This window comes from Myotis myotis, unplaced genomic scaffold (genome assembly GCF_014108235.1).
Source record: "Myotis myotis isolate mMyoMyo1 unplaced genomic scaffold, mMyoMyo1.p scaffold_m19_p_1, whole genome shotgun sequence".
Lineage (NCBI taxonomy): Eukaryota > Metazoa > Chordata > Mammalia > Chiroptera > Vespertilionidae > Myotis > Myotis myotis.
Genome location: NW_023416313.1, coordinates 211,072,080 through 211,097,292, shown reverse-complemented (window position 1 = coordinate 211,097,292; position 25,213 = coordinate 211,072,080). Strand labels below are relative to the sequence as shown.

Genomic DNA, 25,213 nt, shown 5'->3' with positions numbered 1-25,213 from the left:
TTATTTCAGGTCAATGTTTGAATTTCTCTTAGGTCTATTTAAAAAAGATCCAGGAACTACAAATATAGCATTGTTGTCAATTAGGTAAATAATGCATTTTAAAATATTATTAAAACACTAGGGGCCCAGTGCATGAATTTGTGCACCTTGAAAGGAACTGTGGACTGTGAGGCTGTGGTGGTCACATGGGTGGGTCTTGGCCCCTCCTTCCCACCCCCGTCCAGCTCCTCCCGCTGCGGCCCTTGGTCCCCTGTCTGCTGGCAGCCCCTCTCCCTCTGCTGCTGCTCCCACGTGCTCATGGCACTGGCCCACTCACACTCGCTGATGGCATGAAGCAATTGGGACCAGCACGGGGTGCCAGCAGCAGGTGTGAGGGCCGGGCAGGACCGTGGTGCACAGGAGCAAAGAATTTTAAGTAGCCACCAGAGGTTTGCCCCATGACAGCAGCCAGCGCCCTGCCTTGGTCTGGCACCCCCACTCATCTGTTCCACCATCCTGCTGCAGCCGACGCCCACCATGTTCTGCACATGACCCCTAGTGGTCAGCGCATGTCATAGCTACTGGTTGTTCAGGTGTTCTGCCTTTCGGTCTATTTGCATATTAGGGTTTATATATATAGAGATTTTTTAAAATAGTTACATCTTTATAGGGGATGTCTTCTCTAATAGAAATGGCAAGAAATCATTTAGTGTAATTATTTTAGTGGGGACTTTTTTAGATTTGTGAATATAGATATCTCATTCCTCAAGAAATGTATTTTGAGATCGTAAGTTACTTTAAATGGCTCACAGAGCCTTAAGCTGACTAGTATCCAAAAGTAAGATTAATATGATGGACTTTAATTGTTTGAAAGCATGATTATGGTCCTCTGGTTAGATAATGTACATATATATTCATTAAACTTCTTACGTCCCAAGTATGGTTACATGATTGTGACTATATTGAAGGGTGTTAACATTCTAGGAACTATAGTTTTTAATGATATGCACAAAATATCCAAATATTCTAGTTGCAAATATGATAAAGAACAGAGACTTCATTTCCGAACTTCCAATTATGAAATAATATTTCCTCCATGAGTTTATACCAGAATTCCACTTTGGCACATACAGACATTTAATCTTTTGTTGATTCTTATTTCCAGACAACAGGTAATGCCAATGTCATATTCTGTTTTAATTTTAATTTTTATTGATAACACTATTGTAGATGTCACCCATTTCCCTTCTTTTCCCCATCCATCCAACCCTCTCTTCCCCTCCTTTGGCCCTCAACATACTATTGACTGTATCTATGCATATAGGTTCTTTAGCTAATTCCTTCAACTTCCCTTAATCAGTCACCCCCATCCCCCTTCCCTCTGACATTTGTCAGTCTGTTCCATATATATACATATCTGGTTCTGTGTCTGTTTTTAGGGTACTAGTGGCCCAGTGCACGAATTCATGCACATTGAAAGGAAATTAATTAGAAGAAAGATTTGTGCAGTAAGTATGTTACTGAAAAAAATTACATGTCAAAATAGTATATATAATATATTATTATAAAATTAAAATACAGAATATTTTAATATCACTATTTGCCCTTTATAATAGAAGTGTCAGAGATGAAAGAAAATTAGTAAAATGTATATGAAAATAATATATGTTGATTAACAAACAAAAACAACATGATATAACAACAAAGACATGATATAAAACCCACAAAAACATGACATAAAAACAGCATTGATAAAAACAATGACTAATAAATTGATTAAACTTATTCTAATGTCTCCCTGTACACCATATTAAGAGTAAAAACACTTTCAGAGTGCTTAACTAATTTCCCTTGTGATGAAGTATTTACAACTTTAATGTCACACGCTCTTCAAACTTGAAGAAAGCAATATATAACTTACCATGTCCGAAAACAGGTTCAGGTTGGAATATTCTAGAGTTTGTCCTTGTGATTTATTAATAGTCATCACAAATGCTTCCATCAAGGGAAACTGTCTTCAAATTAATTGAAATGGGAGGCCAGTGTCAGATGGGGACAAATAAATTCTTGAAATCAGAACAACCTCTCCTTTCGCAGATCCTGTTAATACTTCAGCTTAGATTATGTTAGGTCACAATATTTTGATAATAAATCTAGTACCATTACAAAGACCCCATTTACTATTAAGATTTCCCAGTAGCATGATGATTGCACCTACTTTCGATTTTAATTTATGACACAGCATTCTCGAAGGAGTAGTACTATTAAGAAATTCAATGGGAAAATTTTCCTTGCCTGAGTCCAATGTTTATTTTAAATTGCCAGTGCATGTCATATGTACCAGCTGGTTGGTCGGATGGACAGTCGGACAGATGGGCGGGTGGTCACTTAGCCTTTTACATATATAGATAGATTGCCAGTGCCCTTCATATGTACCGGCTGGTTGATCGGTCGGAAGGTCAGATGGACATATGGTTGGTCACTTAGCTTTATATATATATATATATACATATATATATATATATATATATATATAACTAGTTCTGGTATTAAACTAACAAATGGCAAGTTCATAAGAAAGGGAAAAATGTTTTTTTATTGATGTTCTTTTCTTTATTCTAAAATACAAATGTGGTTACACCCAAAATTAGTTTTTCTAAAAGCACTTCCTTTGAATATGAAGGTTGTGTGCATTTGTATATGTGTGTGCTACACAGAATACATATTGATTCTCAATTGAAAATGGAAATTAATAAAAAATATGAATCAGATAAATTTTAGTGGAAACGGATCAAGGATTAGGTTTATTTTTTGTTTTTTTTTTTAGGTACCAAAGGGCAAGATGTTTAATTTTTTATTATTTTTTTTTTATTGCTTAAAGTATTACAAAGAGTATTACATATGTCTCCTTCCCACCCCCACCCCCGCCCTTGACAATCCCCTGGCCTCCCCAACCCTCAAGGGTTAGTTTTAATTGCCATAGTCACATGATGCACATAGTATCAATTGCATATTCTCCTGTTATGTCAATTACCTTTGAGGAATTTGAGAGATAAACATTCTTTGGACATATGAAATAATTTGGCAATAAAAATTATATTTTTATATGAGCATTTCAAATTTTTCTTCTACAAAATATTTTCTCAGAACTAAATTTCTAGGGGCTTAACTTCTATTTTCTGAAGTCTGGAAACTTTTTGTTAAGCATCAACAGTCCTGAAATGTCATGAAGAGAACATATTTATACAAATGCTAAATATCTCCTAACTGCTTAAGGGCTGTTTTTATTATTACTCACCCAGTCAATAATTTCATAGAGCATTGCTTGCTGCTTGGCCCAAAGGGATAAGCCACCCATCGAGCTAATATTTCCTTATATATCCTATTACCACTGAAGGTTTTCAACAAGTATCCTAGGCTAAACTAGTACCTAAACAGGAAAAACAAACTTGAAAATATGTTAAAAAGCTTCTTGCCCATTAGCTGGTGAGGCCTAGAATGCATGTCCAATAAATGGCCTTGCCTCAAAGGTACTTAGCTAGCAGTTGTCCTAAAGAGCAAAATCCAGTGTCAAAGAACTAAAAAGTTGGCAAAAGTTAGAGAAAAAAAAATTAGGGATGCAGCCAATCAATGTGAGGTCTGGGCAGGAATCTAACCCTGGCAGTCCAAAGCAGCTGACCAGTCCGATAGACTAAACTGTCAGATAGAAGATTATATAGAGGAAACTTAGTACAATGGAAAGGGCACTTCCGAATTAAAAGGACTGAGATCAAACAATGTTTAGAATGCTGCTGACATAAAAGCGCATAAGCTATCATCTCCATTGCTGCATACACTCCTAAATTGAAATTTTTTAAAAAAAGTCACAAAGTGTTTTGTTTTGGGATGTTTACTGTTATCATGTCTGTCATAACTGCATTTGATTATTATATGGCGTTTGCTTGATATCTTTTTATAGCTACACTTGGAAGATAGCCCTCAATAAACAATGCTTTCTGATTTTCAAACTCACTTGTGCATTGGTTTTCCAATGGTGCCTCCATCTAACCAGGAGAATTTGAGGAAGTACTGCAATCAGAGTTCTAGACCTGGAGCCTCCATGCAGCCATTCTGGTCCTTCTGCTAAAGAGAGTACCCAGGAAAACTACATGGAGTGAAAGGTCACCTACGAGTCGACAGTGAGATGGAAGGTCTGAGCTGTCCCAGCCTTCTAACCATCCCACCAAGGCACCCGACAGGCATATGTGACATCTTGGGCATGACTTCAATACAGTCAAGTCCCGAAAAGTGCAATGCTATCCAACAGTATATATAACAGGACAGGCACCACGCTGTCCAAGTCAACCCACGAATAGCGAGAGAAAAGTAAAAGCTTGTTGTTGGGATCTGATCAAGACAGTTGGACTAAACTGTTTATTTCAGACCATAAACCTCTGACCTTATTTATCATAGACTATTTCTATTAGAAAAAATAACAATTGCAAATTCTTTTTTCTACCCAAGTGAAATGTATATACATCTTTTTAAATGTCTCCTTAACTAATGCAATCATCAAGGAAGACAAAATTTCTGTAGCTCAATCTGCAGGAAGATAGGAGCCTTTCTTCAGTGAGTGTCCTGCTCCAAGTTGTAAAGCTACCTCTCTCATGAAGACAGGTGAGAGTTTACTTTTCCTGTAGGCAGAATACACCTATTCTATAGTGGTATTTCAGTTATTATTGTGTTGTTTATCCTGTAGGGAGGAAAACTGGAGGAATGTCCAAGCAATCAGAGGCTAGATACAGCTGATGGGTTTGCTGTTCTGACTTTTGTCTGGCTGTGTCCACACTGAGCAGTACAAATAAATTCCATTAAAAGTAGAAAAGAGTTGCTATTGGATGAGAAAGTAAAAAAAAAAGTGTTCGATGAAGAAGTCCCTTGAATAGATAAAGCTATTTTAAACTCAAAGACAGAGCAATGGCATTGTAAACACTTATAGAACAAATGAATTTGTATGTTTCTCATTCCAAAATCAGGGAGCTATAAATGGCACAATTAACCAAACACACAGTTTATTCATCACTGCAATTGCAAAAGGCATATTTATTGTGTCATTAATTTACATGATTAAGTGTCAAGTGAGTGATTCATAAATTTAGCTTCATTTTAAAAGGCAAACACATCTCTCAGTAGGGGTCAAGGAGCTGAGTGGGAAAAAATAAAATTTAATTCCATCTAATCTTTCTAAGAAGTTTAGTTTTGTATCAACAATTTAGCCCACAATTATAGTCAATGATGTAAGCAGCCTCTATGCCTCAAACTCAAGTAAAAATAATAACCCTGCATTTTGGGGGAAAGATTGTATCCTTGGGAATTTAATACATGCCATTTAAAAAATTGTCATCATAGCCCTATCTGGTTTGTCTCAGTGAAGAGAGTGTCAGTCTACGGACTGAAGAGTACTGGGTGTGATTCTGATCAAGGACACATGCCCGGGTTTCCAATTCCATCCCCAGTAAAGTGCATTCGGAGGCAGCCAATCAATGATTCTCTCTCATCATTGATGTTTCCATCTCTCTCTCCCTCTCCCTTCCTCTCTGAAATCAATAAAAATATATTTTTAAACACAAATAAATAAATAATAAATAAATAAAAATGTTCATCATAAAAAAAATGGTTTTGACTAAAGAAGATACCTTAGCATAGCTTGATTGGGTGAAAGGAAAGAGGAAACAATAGAAATGCATACATTAAGAGGAGACCTCCAAATTAAATGGGAACTTCTCAAAAGCTCTTTTACATCCGTTTTGTATCTTGCTGGGGGCACACAATCCTATTAGCCCAGGATGTTATAGATACTCAATGAATATTACATTTGGTAGCATTCCTTGGTTGAAAGATCGGCATTTTTCATTACTACATTGTCCATTTATCAAAGGCATTCTCCAGATTCTAGTTGAAAACATTGAATGTGTGAGAGATATATAGTTGGTGCTTTATGAGGAGATGAAAAATGAGGCATTTTAGACTACTTGAACCCAAGTATATTTGAATCCAAGGAAATACTGCAGGATTGTGGTATACTGGCCAGACTGCTGCATCAAGAGCAACCCTTTTATTTTAGTTTTATGGGTCTTATTAGCAACAACAGTCTTTTATTTTTAAAGACATGCTATGGTACAGGAAGAATTAATATGTCCTCTGTCTCCTGCTCCACCTTTCTTCTCTACCATCTGCCAGTTCTAAAAGAAAATATATTGTAGCCTTACTGAATAAAGATTACAAAAGGAAGTATTTGATTTAAGCCAAAGCTGTCCATTACTTCATGTTAAGTTTTGTTACATTATTCACTCTCTTTCTTCTTTTTTCACTCTCTTCCATCTTCCCTATTTCTCTCTCTCTCTCCCTTTGTCTTTCTACCTATTTTTCCTTTTATCTTGTATAAACCCTTCACAAAAATGTAGACCAATGGAAAAGGAATGCAGAAAACATAAAGTCAAATGTATTGTATTGTAGCTGAATAGATAGGACGGAGAAGTTTCCCAAGGAGTTCACCTTGGTTCTTTGTAAGAACCCATGTGTGTCTAGACACATACATTTCTGAGTCCGTAGAGATGATCTGTATGCTGCCCTGATCCTGGAGTGCCCCAATTACAGGATTTCTTTGTGAGGTATTTCTAAAGAAAAAAATGGTGAGGCCCTTGGTAATGAAAACTTCAGCACAAAGTAGATGAAGTCTGTCCCAGTGTGTGTGGCTCAGTGGTTGAGTGTTGACCTATGAACCAGGAGGTCATGGTTCGATTACAGGTCAGGCCACATGCTCAGGTTGCGGGCTTGATCCCCTGTAGGGGGCTTGGCAAACAATGATTTTCTTTCATTGAAGATGTTTCTCTCTCTCTCTCTCTCTCTCTCTCTCTCTCTCTCTCTCTCTCTCTCTCTCTCTCTCTTTCTCTCTCTCTCTCCCCCTTCCTCTCTCTGGAATCAATAAAAATTAAAAGAACAAAAAAAGGTGAATAGAGCCTGAAAACGAGGGCCTCTGGTTGAACACATAAGCAGCTCAGAAGAGCGACTTTTCTGCCACTGCCAAGGTATCTGAAAGCATTTTTTTTAATGTTTCACCTGAGCTGTTGGTTTCCTAGGGCTATTGTCACTAGGTAACTTAACACAACCAGAATTCATTCTCTCACAGGCCTCAAATATGGAAGCCTGAAATCAAGGTGTCTCAGGGCCATACTATGTTAAGGCTGCGGGCGAGAACCCTTCCTTGCTTCTCATGGGTTCCAAAAATCCTGGTATTCCTTGGCTTGTAGAATTACCACTTCAATCTCTGCCTCCATACTCACATGGCTTTCTCTGTGTGTGCATTGTGTCTAAATTTCTTTCATCTTAGAAGGACACCAGTTATTGAAGAAATAAGTTTCCTTAAAAAGTGACAAATTAAAATAAAATTCCTTTGAAATCACGAGACATATCTCTCTCTGCTTCACATGACATTTACTTTTCTTTTTGTTCCATGTCATCATAGGCCATATCCTTCCTCATCTTGTTTACCCATTTAGACATTTCCTACATTTTAATAAAGGAGACATTTTCCATTTCCCCCTTATTTTTCCTCCATTACTCAATTTCTACCCCCAAGCAATTGTCCAAGTTTGCTTTTCTAGAAATACCATTTAGCATTTCTGCCAAGCATTCAAATAGAGAATCTTTTACAAATTAACAAATAAACTACTATGCAAGAGAGAAATATAAACATAGATGTAGAGACACATATGCATAAACAATACAATTTAAAAATTCTTGGCCTGAACAAATTTTCATCAACTGTCCTTGCATCCTACTGATTTCTCCCACAAAGATTCTGAAGCCACGATTGCCATGGTTTACCTGATGTGAATCTAGGCCAATTTTAAATCGGGAAGAGCAAAAGATTTTGGCAATAATAACTCAGCTGCCATAAGTGATGCCCTTTTTACTCTTCACCATCGTTGTTCAGCTATTTCTAACTTGCTACTTTCTCCCCAAATTTCCTACTTTGTCATTTCCTCCCTTATTGTTAAGGACTTCATTGTTCTTATCTGCAGTAGAAAATGGAGGTTGTTAAGCAGGAAGTTGCTCAATTTTCTGCCAACCAACCTGCCACTGTTTTTACATATTTATGTGCATGCTCCCTTTTCTTTGTCCCCCCTGCTTTCTCATCCATATAGTAAATCACCTCCTTTTATATTTTTAATAAAAACTGATTTTATCATATCTTTATCTTCCTCCACCTTTACCCTCACCAAACAAACAACCAGAACAAACTGATTTTACCTGAGCATTTCCATGATCAATAATGGGAAACTATTAACTGTTAACTCAAGTTTCACCCATATCTGAATTTACATATTTAGATGAGACTTTAGACTTAGGATTTAGAGTTGATGCTACAGTGAGTTAAGACCCTTGTTGGGCTAAAATAATTGTATGTTGATTATGAGAAGGACATAAGTTTGGGGGCAGGGGAAGAATTATATGGACTAAATATTTGTCTCCCCCAAATTCATATCTTGAAATGTGAACCCCAAATGTGATGATATTAGGAGATGGCACCTATGGGAAGTGATTTGGTCATTAGGGTGAATTCCTCATGTGTGGGATTAGTGCCCTTATGAAATGGACCTCAGAAAGTTCTCTAGCTCTTTCCTGTATGGCATGTGAGGTCACAGCAAGAAGATGGCCACCTGTGAACTAGAGAGTAGGCCCTCATCAGACACTGAACCTACCAGTGCCTTGACCCAGGACTTCCCAGCCACAGAATTTTGAGTAATAAATGTCTATTGTTTAAGACACCTGGTATAGCAGCCCAAACATACTCAAACATTGCCCAAGCTAGGGGTTTATTCATCTTCTCTTCACCCCATTGGTGAAGGAGAAGTCCCTTCTTTAGGATTATGGGGATGGCTGAAGACATAGTTCTCAACACTGGACAGATGAGATAGATAGCAGTTTATTAGTCACATATATTCACAGCTTGGGGAATGAGGGAGCCATGACATACAGGGCTGCAGAGGGGTTGCACTGGAAAATGAGTGAATCAACTGGGGTCTTGGGAAATAGGCTTTGAAGTAAAAAAAGGGTCCAGTGACCCCTAATTCCTATGAGAAGATGTGAATCACTTATTTGAATAGCATGTGAGCTGCTAGGAAACTGAAGCCTTCTAATCAGAGACAAGCAGTTACTGTGCTTGATTGCCATGATAAGAAAGGATATTGTGCCCTGACCTGTTTGGTTCAGTGGATAGTAGAACGTCAGCCTGCGGACTGAAGGGTCCTGGGTTCGATTCTGGTCAAGGGTATGTACCTTAGTTGCGGACACGTCCCCGGTGGGGGGTGTGCAGGAGGCAGCTGATCAATGTTCCTCTCTCATCGATGTTTCTGGCTCTCTATCCTTCTCCCTTCCTCTCTGTAAAAAATCAATAAAATATATATTTTAAAAAAAAAAGAAATAAAGAAAGGATATTGTCTATAGGACCTTAACACCAGCACAATGGTGAGATGAACTTTTGTTAGGACATACAAGGTCCTCTGTTTTCCCCAGATGTCAAGTCATACATAATATGGAGCCTTAATCTTAGTCCTTATTCCAAAACAAGATTGTTATTGGACTCTTATTTGTTCCCCCTTTAACATCAGTCATTTAATATACTCTGCCAACTTTACTATCAGAATAGCTCTCAAGACATTATCATTATCACCCCACTTCTCCCCACCACTTTACCTGCACTTATCCTTGATCACCCATTAGCACTTGACTTAGCAGTCACCTCTCCTTGGTCTGTTCTATGAACTTCTTGAGATAGTGATAAATGCCCCTTGTGGCTCTCACAGATTCCTTTGCTTAACCTATGATCAAATACATCATCTGGGAACTATTCTTTTTATTCTCTCTTTGTTTTCCCCAAAATAGACCTTGAGCTTTAGAGCAATGTCTTATGCACTGTATTCCTAATATGTGGCACATAGAAGCCACTCCATAAATAGATGTTAAGTTTAAAAAGATAACAGTAAGTTAAATCAGCATGATTAAAATTGCTAATCCCAGTACTTAAGACACTCCTGTTTCCTTATTAACAATTTTCTTCCTCACCTCTCCTCATTTTGTTACCCACTGAGCTGCTTTTATACAGAAAACCATCAGTGATGTATTGGTTTTCCCAGGTTCCTCGGAAGCACTTTGGTCTTCATGGAGCAACATTAATTCTTGCTATTGGTTTGAGAACCCAATAGAGCCATGTAATTTATTTCTACTTTCCTCCCTCTGGCAGTCCCAGGCAGCACCTGCCAGGATATGACTGCTGTATCAGCAAACCAAATGGGAAGAAAATGAATATGTATTTTGGTCCCCAAAGAGAAACCCATTTTCACTGCAGCTAAGCTTGACAGTTTAGGACTCCCACCTGACTCGAAGAACATGAAACGCTCCACTTCTTTTTGAAATCATTTGCTTATATGTGGCTTCACTTCACACATCCCAGTGTGTCCTTTCCCCTTATACCCCAAAGGAAAAAGAAATATGAACCACTTGTACTCAGAGATCACTGAATAATGTTTGCTACTATCAGATTTCATTGGCTTCAACACTGTTATTTGTTGAAAATATGTGGTTGAATCTCAAAACCAACAACATTCCCCCAGGGTACCCATTAGGCAGAAGGGGGAGGGGGCACAGTTGTAAAAATTCTGTTTTGTAAAATAGAGATCTCTGGTAGGGAAGCCATCAAAATTGTGTTTGTTGAATATTTCATAGCCTAGAATGTACAATTTACAAACAGGGAGGAAATTGTAGAGGATAGGCACTCAAAAACACAATTTCCAGGAAAGACATTTTTGCCCTTCTTTCAGCGATTTTATATGGGAGGCTAGAATGCAAGTGAGCAGTGAAGGAGGGAAAACAAAAACATGAACCAAAAGTGGAACAAATGTTAAGTTTTCAAATTTCTTGCAATGATGTTCCTTCTTAGTGGTTACCCGTGAAATGGTTTTATAAGTGTGTGCTTTGACATAGGTTTGAGATGATTTGTTTCATACTATCTATTAAATAATACAGATGGACAGAAATCATAATCAAAGAGGAACTAACTAACTGTGTAAGATTGCAAAGGGTTTTCTTTTTTCTAGAGTAGGAAGGTGGCTTGAACTCAGATGTGCTAATGTCTGTGGAATTTCTAGGCAAATCTCTAATGTTGTACACCAAAATATGTAACTTATTTGTGTACATTCTAGTCTTCCATACTATATTGTGAGCTTGTTTAGGGAAAGGGCTGTCACACCTACCATTATATCACAGCCCATTGATGAACAGTGCTCTATAATTTGTGAAATTGAATCAACTGATTTGAGAATATGCCTTATCTTCCAAATGATAAAGATAAATTCCAATAGAATATGTACAATGTAGTCCACAATACGTGATTTTTAAAAATATATATATTTTATTGATATTTTTACAGAGAGGAAGGGAGAAGGATGGAGAGTTAGAAACATCGATGAGAGAGAAACATCAATCAGCTGCCTCCTGCACACCCCCTACTGGGGATGTGCCTGCAACCAAGGTACATGCCTTTGACCGGAATCGAACTTGGGACCCTTCAGTCTGCAGGCTGATGCTCTATCCACTGAGCCAAACCAGTTAGGGCTAAGTGATTTTTGATTTAACCTAATCTATATATATAAAAGCCTAAGCGACCAAACAACCGAATGACCAGATGACCGGTTGACTGTTCACTATGACATGCACTAACCACCAGGGGCCAGACGCTCAATGCAGGAGCTGCTCCTTGGTGGTCACAGTGCTCCCACAGTGGGAGCACCACTCAACTGGCCAGTGGGCACCAAAAGCTGGACCCACATCTGGCAAATGCAGCTGTAGTGGTGTGAACCTCTCCCACAGCATGAGCGACAGTGGTGGCAGGTGCAGCAGTGACAGGATAAGTGGGAGCAGCACAGCGCCTGGCCCAGGCTCAGGCTCCTGCCCGGCCGCCTGCCACTTCACGCACTACTACATCCCTTGGGGGATGTCAAACTTTCAGTTTCAGGGGATTAGGCCAAAACCGGCAGTTTGACATCCCCAAGGAGTCCTGGATTGCAAGAGGGTAGAGGCCAGGCTGAAGGAGCCCACTGGTGCACAAATCCATGCACCAGTCCTCTAGTTTAAAATATCATTGTTTTACAAAGGAAGAACCAAAATACTAATGTTTATGGGTTCCAAGATTTTTAAAAAATGTATTTATTTAGTTGTTATTATTTATAGACTATAAACTTTAAAAAATACATATTTTTTATTGAATTCAGAAAGGAAGGGAGAGGGAGAGATAGAAACATCAATGATGAGAGAGAATCATTGATCAGCTGCCTCCTGCACAACCCCTACTGGGGATTGAGCCTGCAACCTGGGCATGTGCTTTTGACCAGAGTCGAACCCAGGACCCTTAAGTCATTAGGCTGACACTCTATCCACCCAGCCAAATAAGCAAGGGCTATATTTTATTTTTTAGAGCACTTTTATGTTCACAGAACAAATTGAGCATGAAGTGCAGAGATTACCCATGTACTGCCTGCCCCACATAGGTACAACCTCTCTACTGTCAACATTCCTCACCAGAGTGGTACATTTATTATAATCAGTGAACCTGCAATGACACAATGCTATTACCCACAATTCATAGTTTATATTGGGATTCACTCTTTGTGTTGAATATTCTGTGAGTTTGAATCAATATACAATGATATGTATCCACCACTATAGTATCCAACACAATAGTATCACTGCCCTAAAAATGCTCTGTGTTCTGCTGGTTTATCTCTTCCTTTCCTCTAAGTCTGGAAACTACTGGCTTTTTATTGACTCCTTTGTTTAACCTTTTCCATAATATATATTTGAAATTATATAGTATGTAGCCTTTTCAGATTGACTTTTTATTTAACTTACTAAAAGAAAAGCTTCCTCCATGTCTTTTCATGACTTAATAACTTATTATTATTTTTAGCACTAAATAATTCCACTGTCTGGGTGTACCCCAGTTTATTTATCTCTTCTCCTACTGAAGGACAGTTGTGATAGTTATGAGTAAAGCTGCTATGAACATCTGTGCACAGGTTTCTGTATCAACATAAGTTTTTAGCTCCCTTGGATAAATTCCAAGGAGTACAATTGCTGGGTCAGATGGTATGAGTATGTTTAGATTTGTTAGAGTCTGCCAAACTCTCCTCCAAAGTGACTATACCAATTTGCATTCCCACCAGAAATAAATAAGTTTTCTCATTGTTTCACATCCTTACCAGCATTTGGTGGTTTTGGTGTTTTGATTTTTGAGCATTCTCATAAGTCTAAGAGTGGTATCTCATTGTTGTTTTAATTTGTATTTAGTGAATGACACATGATGTTTTCTTATTTGCTTTATTTATTTGCCATCTGTATATTTTCTTTCGTGAGGTGTTTGTTCAAGGTTTTTTTTCCTATTTTTCAGTTGGGTTGTTTTCTTATTGTTACGTTTTAATAGTTTTTGTAGGTTCAACATTTTTGTTTTTCCTATTGGGATATATAATCTTGTAATTTTAAAAAAAATATGTTTTCTGATTATAAAAGTCATACACACTTATTTTAGAAAATTTAGATAATGTGGAAAAGGATGAAAAAGCCATGTTAAAATGTGCTATAATACAACTCAGAGATAATTTCTAACAAATAAGAAACATTAAAAACATGTGATATCATGTCTGCAGAGGCAGAACTAACTTTCTTGCCTTTGTTCTTTCCTTTTTACCTTATGTCTTTTTGTATAAAAGTATCTAGCTTCTTCTGTTTCTGGGGCCAAAGACATCATGTAACCTGGAAGTGTTTGCCTCTGAAAAACACTTTGGACCCTTTCATTTAAGGCAAGTGGGCACCAACTGTTCCAAGGGGCCAAGAGTGTCAAGTCAGTGTTTTGGTTTGACTAAGATGCTTCTACCAGTGACTCATATTTGCTTCAAATATTTTATTTTCTAATTAAAATTTCAAATATTTTCCTTAAAAACAAGTTACCTATAGAACCCCAGCACTTTGTCTAATATATTTCCCACCTTTCTAATAGAAATTAATGACCCTAAAGTTGGTGTAGCTCATTCCCAAGGACAATAGCATAATTTTGGTATATGCATAGTAGGGCAAAAGTAGTTTTATAGTTGTGAGTACACAAAACAGTTTATTCTTGTATTCTTACTTATTAATTATTGCATATTTTCTATATGAACAACTATAAACCTACTTTTGCCCCACCCTTTATATCCCTATCAAATAATGCACATTTTATTTTCAGAATATTAAAATGTGCTTGTTGACATTCAGGTTTAAGACTAACTTTCTACTTTTTCTTCATGCAATATTATTTTTTGAAATGTATTCATGTTGACATAAATAGATAAGGCATTATGAGTATTTTCTAATGACCTCAAAATGTATTCTATAAAGGTATACATAATATATGTATTTTTAAATGTCTGAATCATGCAGCATTTTGTTTGTTAGAGAATTTTTTTTTCTATTAACTTATTGGGCATATATGTTTTAATCAAGTGCCCCAAATTAACTTAAATATAGACCAGCTTTCTGTATCATCTTCTTGAAATTATCTTGGTACTACCTAGTCTTAGTTCAAGCCTTGCTTTCTGATTCCATTTACTTAAAGTTTACAGAAAATTAGATGAATATTTAGGTAAAGAAATAATATTCTTGATCTCATGCATAATATCTTAGCAACCTACTTTGTGGCTGTTTATGTATTTATATTTTATATATCTTATATTTCCCAGGAGGAGATTTTAATGTGCATAAGTGAATAAAAGTTATCAGCATCTATAGTACACAATGGGTCAGTTCTTACTGCCCATTTAAGAGAAAAGATGCAGAGATATAATGCCAAACATACTCATCCAGGTGGTATATTCAAAATATATCAAAGTAACCATTCTATTAGTAGATTAATGTATATTCAGATTGAATTAAACATAGAGTAATTTGGTTAATATATCTGTACATCAATAAAATTCTCTCCCATGTCTTTTCCAAATTACCAACTATTAACAGATTATGCCAGAGGCAATGGGGATCTATGGAGTGCTGTTTTCAGAGTTGTAATGATTAAGGCTGAGATTCCCTAGTCCTACATTTATGAGCCTCCTCAATGTAAATGGAATTTGCCTTTTTAAATTTTACCTTTAAATTCACATTTATATATACCAGCCCGGAGCCAAATTGACTTGTTTGCAGTTTCAGTACATAGTCCTTTCCCCACATGGGTGCTTTCATTCTTGATTTTCCATCTGCCTGAAATTCTCTTCTCCAGACATATATTTTGTCTGTTCCCTCCCCTTATGCAAAGCTACTCATGAATACTGAGTTATTCATGATTGTTTACCTTTTCCTCACCTTCACTCTCCTAAAGTAATAAATTCATTCTTCTCATTTTATTGTACCTGATTCATGCTGACCACTGTTCAGGGTTCCGAGCATATAAAGAAGAAAATAAGGTTCTTATAAGAATTCACATAGTGGAGACTGCGTCAGAAAAGAAAGAATCTCTATGAATTTGTCATCATATAGGATGTTTAAGTACAATGACTAAGGTGAGCACAGTTTCCATGTAAATGTAAACAAGTGGGCCTAATTTTATCAGAGGACACCTAGGAAGGACTTTCCTGGTCCCAATATTTCAATAGCTATTTAACAGGGCAATTCTCCAAAAGTTACTCAAGAGAGGAGTACAAAGCCAGCCCCCTCTTGGCCTTTTTATCTCACATGCCCAAATGGGTAGCCTAGGAGATGTGGTGAAAGAATGTATTCACTTTTTAAAAGATGACTTGTTAAAGAATCTAAGCATGGGGGTAACATGGTTTAGCAAAGCTTTCTCTCAGGTGCACCAACAGGAGTGGGGAGTCAGGAAGCAGGCACAGGTAAGAGGTAATTAAGTATACAATGCAGATTCAGAATTCATCTTAAACTATAGTTCTTTCTGTATTAGAGCCCTGTGTATCTCTGTCTTATCTCTCTTACGAGGCCTCAGTATCTCGTCTTTAGGATGGCTAGCTGATGTATCTTTTCTCCTTAGGAACATGCAGGACAATGCATGGTTCACACAGATTCTTCAATGAAGAAAGCTTTGGGGGAGGTTTCATTGATGTGTATAACATGGCACCACATGTTGGTGGGGTCTATCCCATGGAAAGTAGAAGATCTGCAAATCTTAACTTTTAGAAATACAGTCAAGCCTAGTTATGTTTCATAATGCCTGCTATAGTAATCAGTATCGATAAGTGATCACCGGTACGGTCACTTATATTTCTAAAGTGTTAACCGGAGATTATACACCTGTATCAGGACTTTGTATATTTCAGATATTTTACTCCTCACAACCACTCTCCTTAGGAGCTTCTATTAATTCTATTTTATTCATAATGACATTGAGCCCCAGGAAAGTCGAACAAATCACCCAGGATCTCACAGATAGAGGATATGTTTGTTGGATGCTAAAGCCCAATACTCTTCATGCTTATACTCTACTTCTAAAATGCATTGCAAGTGCTGAATAGCATACTCAAGTGACAATAAAGGGACAGTTTTAAAATATGCTGATTGAAAATAGACTACTTGGTAGTAAATATATTTCTTTACTATTTTTCTTAGGCTGTCATAACCAAGTACCACAAACTGAGGGTTTTAAACCACAGAAAATTATTGTCTCATAGTTCAGGAGGCCAGAAGCCCAATATCAAGGTATTGGCAGGTCTGGTTCCTTCTGAGGATGTGAGAGAAGGGTCTGTTCTAGGCATCTCTCTTTGTGTAGACGGCTGTCCTCTTCCCGTGTCTTCACATCCTCTTTCTTTTATGTCAGTGGTTCTCAACCTTGGCTGCACATTAGAATCACCTGGGAATCTTTTTTAAAATCCTGATTTCTGGGCCTCATCCTCCGGAAATTTTGTTTCTTTGTTACAAATGTTGTGGCCCCACCCCATAACAAAGAAACAGAATTTCCGGAGGAAATGATCTTTTGCTATTAAAAACGATTCAGAGAGGTATATTTATTTTCAAATAAAGACGCAAACCTTCATATGTTAATACTATGTACTACCTATATATCTTAAACTGGTTTGAGCTGAATTTGACCCTTGTTCAAAAAACATACTGTGGTTAAGACAAAGTCTGATTTAATACTAATTTTATATTAACATATTTTTAGCCTGTTTTGAGAGGTCAAAAATAGCAAACAGTTGTTTTCTGCTTAAGAACCACTTATCATTAAGACAATTGAAATGATGATATGCGGAAAAGGGGGAAAGAGAGGAAAATAATCAACGAGCAAATAATATTCTGCTTATGCAAATCACTCTCGTTTCTATTTCAATGACAAAAACAAGCGTGACTGCAAGGCTGTTCCATTAACAATAGATACAGCAGCTGTTCATTAGAAGGCCATTTTTAAAAATCACTTTTACTAATTAGAAAGCTCTTCTAGAAAGAAAGAAGAAAAAAACCCCAACAACTCTGTAACTTCCATTGATCACCTAAGAACATGTTCCTATAATTGGTGATGAAAGGCCTTCATGATGGTAGAACAATGGATTTCACACTAAGAATTCTGGTGACCCTGAACCCAAATATTTTTCATATATTCCGTCTATCTGGGTTTCTCCCAGTTCCTTCAGATTTGATTTGTTTAAAAAGGACTTTACTGCGAAAGCAACTGGTTCCATTTCCCAAGTGCACAGAAGACCCCAAATAAAAGGCTTTTCGCTTGGTTAGTCTTGCATTCAGCTCTCTGGAAGCTGTGACATCTCAGGAGAATAACTGTTTTCCTGGAACAATCTAATCTAAACTACTGCTGTATTTCAAAGTAGTTAGGGTAATGCCTTGCTTTTCTTCCAACTGCCTCTCACTCTGAAACTGGAATTAAAAGATTATTCAGAAGCAGGCTCTGTTTCACAAACACAATTTTGAATATTGTGAATTGATACAAAATGGTATGAAGACAGAAACTGCACAATAACGTGAAATTCAAGGCTACATTTCATAGTTTGAAAATCTGTATGTCCAACTGTCAGGCAATTCAATACTCTATATTCAATACTCAAAACACACTGGAACCATTGCCATAAATGCTCGACATTTAATGAGATGAAGTCAACATTGAGCTGGGCCTGTATAAAGATAATTAAACATCTTACTTTTTGGGTTTTTATCTGTATAACTAGCATTCATGAAAATAAGATGAACGCTAAAATCATATTACCTTCCAAATATATCTCTAAAGGGTTAACCCTACATCATTTTAGCAAAAATATTGTCAGATAAAATGTCTGAGCAGGTGACTGAAATGGAGAGGAAGAGCATAAAGTTCACCATTGAATTCAATCAAGATTAATACTTTAGGATGGAGGGGAGCATATAGTTTTAATACTTGGATTTCTTGTATAAATTTATTTTAACTTTTAAATTTTATTTCATTACTACATCATGATGGTCCATAAATCAAACATGAATTCTCTTCTAAAGTATATGTTTGGTGAGCTAAATTGGAACTAACTGCAAGATATGCATTAGTTTCGGATAGCTTAAATCTATGGATTATTCATACTCACATTAGTGAAAGCTTTTTCTTGTTAAAGCTGTGATTAACATTTTTTTTTAATACAGGTGGTTCGTATTACAGAAAGCCTGGCCATAATTTAATCTTCTTTAAGGTAAACGGATTAAATTAGATTTCTTATAGATTGACATAGGCTTTTTAAAGCTGTAGAGACAATTTCTCTTATCTCCTTGGAAATGGTGCTTACTTGATCTTCCATATTAAATTTTGAGTCCCAGAAAAAAAAAATTAAAAATCAACAAATGAAATTAAATTATTGAAAATCTGTAGGCCTGGATGGGGAGTAAGAGACTCCTGATCTAATTTCATTCTGAAATATCAATTAGTATTACAATTTCCCTCTTATAAAATATTTACATTTTTAGAATTATTCAGAAACGTCCTGAGGCCTGGTAATACAGAAACTTATTGATTCACCAAAACAAGCAAACAAATAAAGGCATTCTGCAATTTACACATCTATCAATGACACTTGCTTCATTGCACTGGCAATCTGGGTCCCTCTTGGTAGAAAGTCTGCCTTTTAATGGGTTAATGAGTGTGGCCCCATGCGCTTTAATACTGTAACTCAGATTCTTTCCTCAGCCTGACCAGCTCTTTCCTCTTAGGTTACACCAGCTCCTGACTTCAGGTTCTGCCCTCTCACTTCTGCAGATGTTTCTTCTTACTCTTACATTCTTCTCAACCTGAACAGCCCTATTCTAGAGGGTCCCCCAAATTAATAAAAATAAACCTTTGTGATGGATTGCTCTCAGTCTGTGCCAAGTTTAAATAGAGCGAGTGGATGAATCCTTTCCTTTTGCAGAAAGTACCAATACATTATAAGTTCATATGGTTTTTAAGGAAAAAACAAAGTTAATTTTACCAAATCAACTAACAGCAGATGATAAACCTAGAAATAACCAGACTACATGAAAATATGGAGAACATTTTGCATTCAAATATTAGCCTTGCTCTAGGAAAGCACACAATTTGTTTTAAAAACTGATTGAGGCTCAAATCTGTTGATGAGAGTAAAATACTTTCCATAATTTACAAGCCAAATTAAAAAATAAGCCTTCAGCCCTGACTGGTTTGGCTCAGTGGATAGAGCGTCGGCCTGCAGACTGAAGGGTCCCAGGTTCGATTCTGGTCAAGGGCATGTACCTTGGTTGCGGGCACATCCCCACTAGGGGGTGTACAGGAGGCAGCTGATCCATTCTTCTCTCTCATCGATGTTTCTAACTCTCTATCCCTCTCCCTTCCTCTCTGTAAAAAATCAATAAAATATATTTTTTTAAAAAATAAGCCTTCATTCTTTTGCTTTGAGAGTTTGTGATCTCTTGTAACTGTCTTGACAGGTGAACAATGGTCTTGGTCTTTAAATCATTCAGCAACTTTTAGTGAATGATTGCTGTGTGCTAGACACATAGATTGATGTTCTGGGTACAGCAGTAATTAATTCAGGAAGTTCATCCCCTTACGGAGTTTATTTTCTGGTTTAGAAGATACATGGCAGATAAGAAAAGACTAATCTACTGAACGTGATGCAAAGGAAAATACAGGAATTAGGAGTTTTGATGCCAGGGTAACAATTTAAGTCCAATAGAAGGTAGAGGTAGAGAAGAAAGCTCTCCTGAAGCATGAATGATAAGTAATAACTGATAGAGAGAGGACTGGAGAAATATACAAGAGAGAGAAGTGAAAGACTGTGCCATGAAGGAAACACTTGTTAGAGGCCCTGAAGTGAGACTGAACAAGATAATCTACAGCTTTATGAGTTTCTTTTTCCACCAAACTTGAACCTACCTGGATGCCATAATCCAAGAAACATAAGGTTGTTCTTCTCCATTTGACATCCTGGGGGCACCGATGACGTATGGTGAGTCAAAGAATTGAATACTGAGAACAATGATCTGAAAGGCAATGCTGTATACAAGTCAGAAATAAAACTCAGTGCAATAAAACCATTTCGCCTTCATTAAATAAGTTTAATTTGGAATGGCCCCAAATGTTGTTGTACATATGTGCTCAGCAGATGAGCTAGCATATATCATTCACCAATTCACTGATGTTCTTATTAAATCTTACTAAAAAATGCATATATTCAATAAAACAAAAATACTTTAAAATGTATGTAAAGCTGGATTTAAAGCTTCAAATGAAAGCAAGAGAGAGCACACACAACTAGATGAATTTGGGATATTAAAATGGAAAACATTACTTCATTTGAAGAAGACATGTTAAGGAATGCTTTCCAGTATAAAAGAAAAATAATTCTAAGTCATTTAGCCAATTTGTCCTTAGCATGAGAATTATATCTTTGCTAGGCAATCTTTCTTTATTGTTTATTATTTATTGAATACCAAGTATGCAGCACTATATAAATCATCATAGACACAGTTCCTACCCTGAAGGCATACAATCTAAGCTGGAGAAAACAATTCAGACATAAAAGATGTCAAATGTGTTGATTAAACTCAGAAGATTGAGATTCTTAATTATAAATATGTCTTTATGGCTTAGGAAGTAAAAACCATAAATAAGACAAAAGGCAAAATGATAGGGAATCACATTCTAGATGTGTTTTATATCTACGGTCTGTTATTACCTAGGAAGTAATAGTTATATGTAAACTTGAGAAAGGAAAAAATAAACAGAAACACAAAATTTTGGGAAGGTGATACAAGAATTACCTTCTATTTTCTATTAACATTTTCCCCTTCTTATTTCCTTAAAAAAAAAAAAAAAAAAAAAAAAAAAAAAAAAAAAAAAAAAAAACAAGATTCTGGTTCATTATGAACCTTGATTATATTCTTAGCAACATAATGCTTTTATCTCATTAATTTACATAAGTTTTAAAAAGAAAAACTAGTACAAGAAAGAGGAGCTCAGGCTTCCATTAAATCTTACTTTGCTTTCAGCTAGCCCAGAATTTCTTGTTCTGTGCCTTATATTATCACAGGAATAAAAACAATATTTAAAGACCATCCTTCACACAATGCTAATCTCCTATTAAAAAATGGGAAGAGTGTCACATTTGCCCAATGTGCAATGTCAAATGATGGATATAGACAGACAGACATATCTAGCTATATTATATCTATATCTACATGGACATCTATCCATCTATCTATTCCTTGAACATCTTGCACATGGTAATTCTTCTATATGTATTTGTTACTTTCAATCCAATCTTATATTTCTGGCTGTATTTTAAATATAAGTTCCACTTTAAGAAAACATAAATTTAAATATATAAAACTAGAGGCCCAATGCACCAAATTCATGCAAGAATAGATCTTCCTTCCCCCAGCTGCCGGCACTGGCTTCCCTCAGGCACCCAGGACCTGGGCTTCCCTCACAGCCCTGGCTTCATCCGGAAGGTCATCCGGAAGGACATTCAGAAGGAATTCTGGCCTAATTAGCATATTATGCTTTTATTATTATAGATTATAGAAATTAAAGGATATTTTAGGAATATAAAGATTCAAAATTGGTGAGTCTTTCTGTAACCATAATACATGACTAGATTTTGAAAATCCAATGTAAAGAAAACTTTTCAGAGTAAGTCAAGAACATTTGAGAGCTTAGAAGAAGCCAGTGTCATCTGAGGTTTTAGTTCAAAGCAAATGATGCCAGAACTCAAGGGGATAAATTTGTTTTCCATATTTTCTCACTGATATGTCTGGAATATATGTGAATATACATCTAAGAAATATCTACAGAAGATGTTTTGATGCTTTTAGTGAAATTTGCACTGCATTTTACAAGCAGAAAATGTAACCATCTGTTGATTCACTGGTTTCATAGCCATATTTACCTCTCTGACTTGAGACTGTTCGGGATTAAGGGAATTTAAGACTAGAAGATAAACTGAGACAACCTCATTATCCAAACTGTTCAATAATTTATCTGAGCCTCATCACATTACAATAAAGGACACTGTTAGATAACTGACTTTCACCTTTATCTGTGAGGAAACGGATTTGCCACTGAGCTCAGGCATTAGAAATCACACTGATACAGATTAAAATGTTATCGCAACTACTTGCTTTGACATTGGCCAATCTGAACTTTCCGAAACATTTTATTTTTGTCTGCAAGCTTTAATGATAATATTAATATCTACATAGAGTTGCTCTGAGTTTTAAATCCAATAAAACATATGAAATCCTTAGATCCGAATCTGGAGTGTTCTTATATGACTAAGAGAAGCCCAGATCTAAACTCACTTAGCTTTCAGTCAGGACCAGCGACAATCATAGTGGCTGACTATAAATAAAGTGCCCTAAGAGTTGAGGCAAGCAAAAATGAACATGTTCAAAGTATAAAAATTTGGAGAAATAATTACATATTATTTACAAATAATTACAAAAAGGTAAAATGTTTCTGAAGTAGTTAGGTATTAGTGCAAAGAACTTTCCGTGAATGTACAGCACAATAAGCCCCACCTCTATTACCTTTCTAGGGATTGGTTCCTTTACTTTGTATCTGGGTTACTCTGTGAGACTGGGTTGGAGAGATGGAACAAAAGTGATCAAATGAGGCTGGTACATAAATCAAGAGATAAAATGTTGTAATTTAAGTGTCTTTTATGATTACCTGAAGCATCTGCATAACTTGAATCATTGCAGCATTATCCTCATATTCCAAACAAAGTAAATCTTTATTGCATTATTCTCCAAACTTGCTATGTATTCTTTGCTGGGCTAGTAAGCACTCATAGTCAAGGAGTACAGACTTCTACCTCTACTTAGAAGGCAGCTATTTCCTCAACAATGTTTCATAATAAATATTTATAAGTGTAATATTTGCAAAATGGCTAAGCACTTCACATGATAGATAGTTTTTTCTCCATTTTATAGATGAGGGAGCAGGTCACAGAGCTAGAAAGAGACAACACCAGGATGCAAATCCAGGTGGTATGCATCCAGAACCAATAAATATAGCCACTAAGTTATATGCCTTAGGAGTTCTACTCCATTGGGTAGAGCTTAACTAATTTAATTTTTAGTAATAGAAAAAAAAATAGGAAAGGAAGCCTGGTATAGAGGAAATGAATCATGTTGTATCCCCAGCCAACCTTACGTATTGAAAAATTTAACCCAGTGTGTCAGAACATGATCTGATTTAGATATAGTCATTGTAGACGCAGCGCCCTCGGTGGTCCCGGATCTACCTCTTGCTTCAACAGTGTTTGGACAGAACAGACCCAGGGATGTCCCTTCTTCCAGACTCTGGTCACTATCTTGAGTCTTATTCAGTCACCATCTTCAGAACCACCTCCAAGACCAGCCAACACACCAGTTTTTTTATTTGTTTTTTTTTCTACCTTAACTCATTGCCCAACAACCATGACCTCCCAAATTGGTCACAATTATTCCACCGAGGTGGAGGCTGTGGTCAACCTCCTAGCCAGACTGTATCTGCAGGCCCACTACACTTATCTCTCTCTGGGCTTCTATTTTGAGTGGGATGATGTGGCTCTCCAGAGCGTGGGCCACTTCTTCCACGAGTTGGCAGAGAAGAAGCATGAAGGCACTGAGCATTTCTTAAAGTTGGAAAACAAGCATGGTGGCCGCATTCTCTTCCAAGATGTGCTGAGCCTTCCCAGGATGAGTGGGCAAAACTCAGGACACCATGGAAGCCGCCCTGGCCTTGGAGAGGAACCTGAACCAGGCCTCTTTGAAGCTGCATGTGCTGGGTTCTACCTGCACAGACCCCCATCTCTTACTTCCTGGAGAACCACTGCCTGGATGAGGAGGTGAAACTCATCAGGAAGATGGGCGGCCACCTGACTAACCTCTGCAAGCTGGCCAGCCCAGAGGCTGGGCGGGAAAAGTATCTCTTTGAAAGGCTCACCCGCAAGCATGGCTAATAGCCTTTGGAGCCCAGAAGCCTATGAGGGGCCCCTTTGCATCCCCCTGGTGTCTGGCTTTTGCCTGAGCCTCTCCTCAAAACTACTAGCCATTTTTTAGCCACCCTGAAGCCCTCTCCCATGCATTGGACCAAATGAAACAATAAAGCTTTTTTGCAGAAAAAAAAAAAGAAAGAAAAAGAAATAGCCAATGTAGATAGAATTAAAGTGAAGTTATTAGAGGAGGCCTAATCCAATATTATTGGTAAATTTATTTAAAAAGGCCACATGTATAGTAGGAAACACAATGTGAACACAGAAAACAGATGGCTATATACATGCTGAAGAGAGAGTCCTGGAACTGAGCCCCCTTCCCTCACAGCTCCCAGAAAAAAATCAACACAATTGATACTTTGACCTCAGACTTCTAGTCTCCAGAACTGTGAGAGGATACATTCTGGTTGTTAGAGACACTCAGTTTGTGTAAGGCAGCGTTAGCAAACTAAAACAGATAACCATTATAACATACCATCTTCATTTTCTTAGCTAGGAGAAAAAAAGAAAAAAGAAAAAAGAAAAGAACAATTCAATTGAGAACAAAATGCCCTGCGCTCAGGAGCTCAGCATAAGCTTGGGGACCAGGGATTTGGTAGCAGAGGAAGCTGCTGTTAAGAGCAGGTTAAAGAGAAAAACCAGTACTTTCTCTTAATAAATATATTTTCATAGAATAATTCTCTGGGCAATTTGGTATATTT

At 37.0% G+C, this 25,213-nt stretch overlaps 1 pseudogene; it reads left to right on the top strand.

The window, feature by feature from the left end:
- Positions 1 to 23,955: 23,955 nt before the first annotated feature.
- On the top strand, positions 23,956 to 24,506 carry LOC118664853 (annotated as a pseudogene).
- The last annotated feature ends 707 nt before the right edge of the window (positions 24,507 to 25,213 follow it).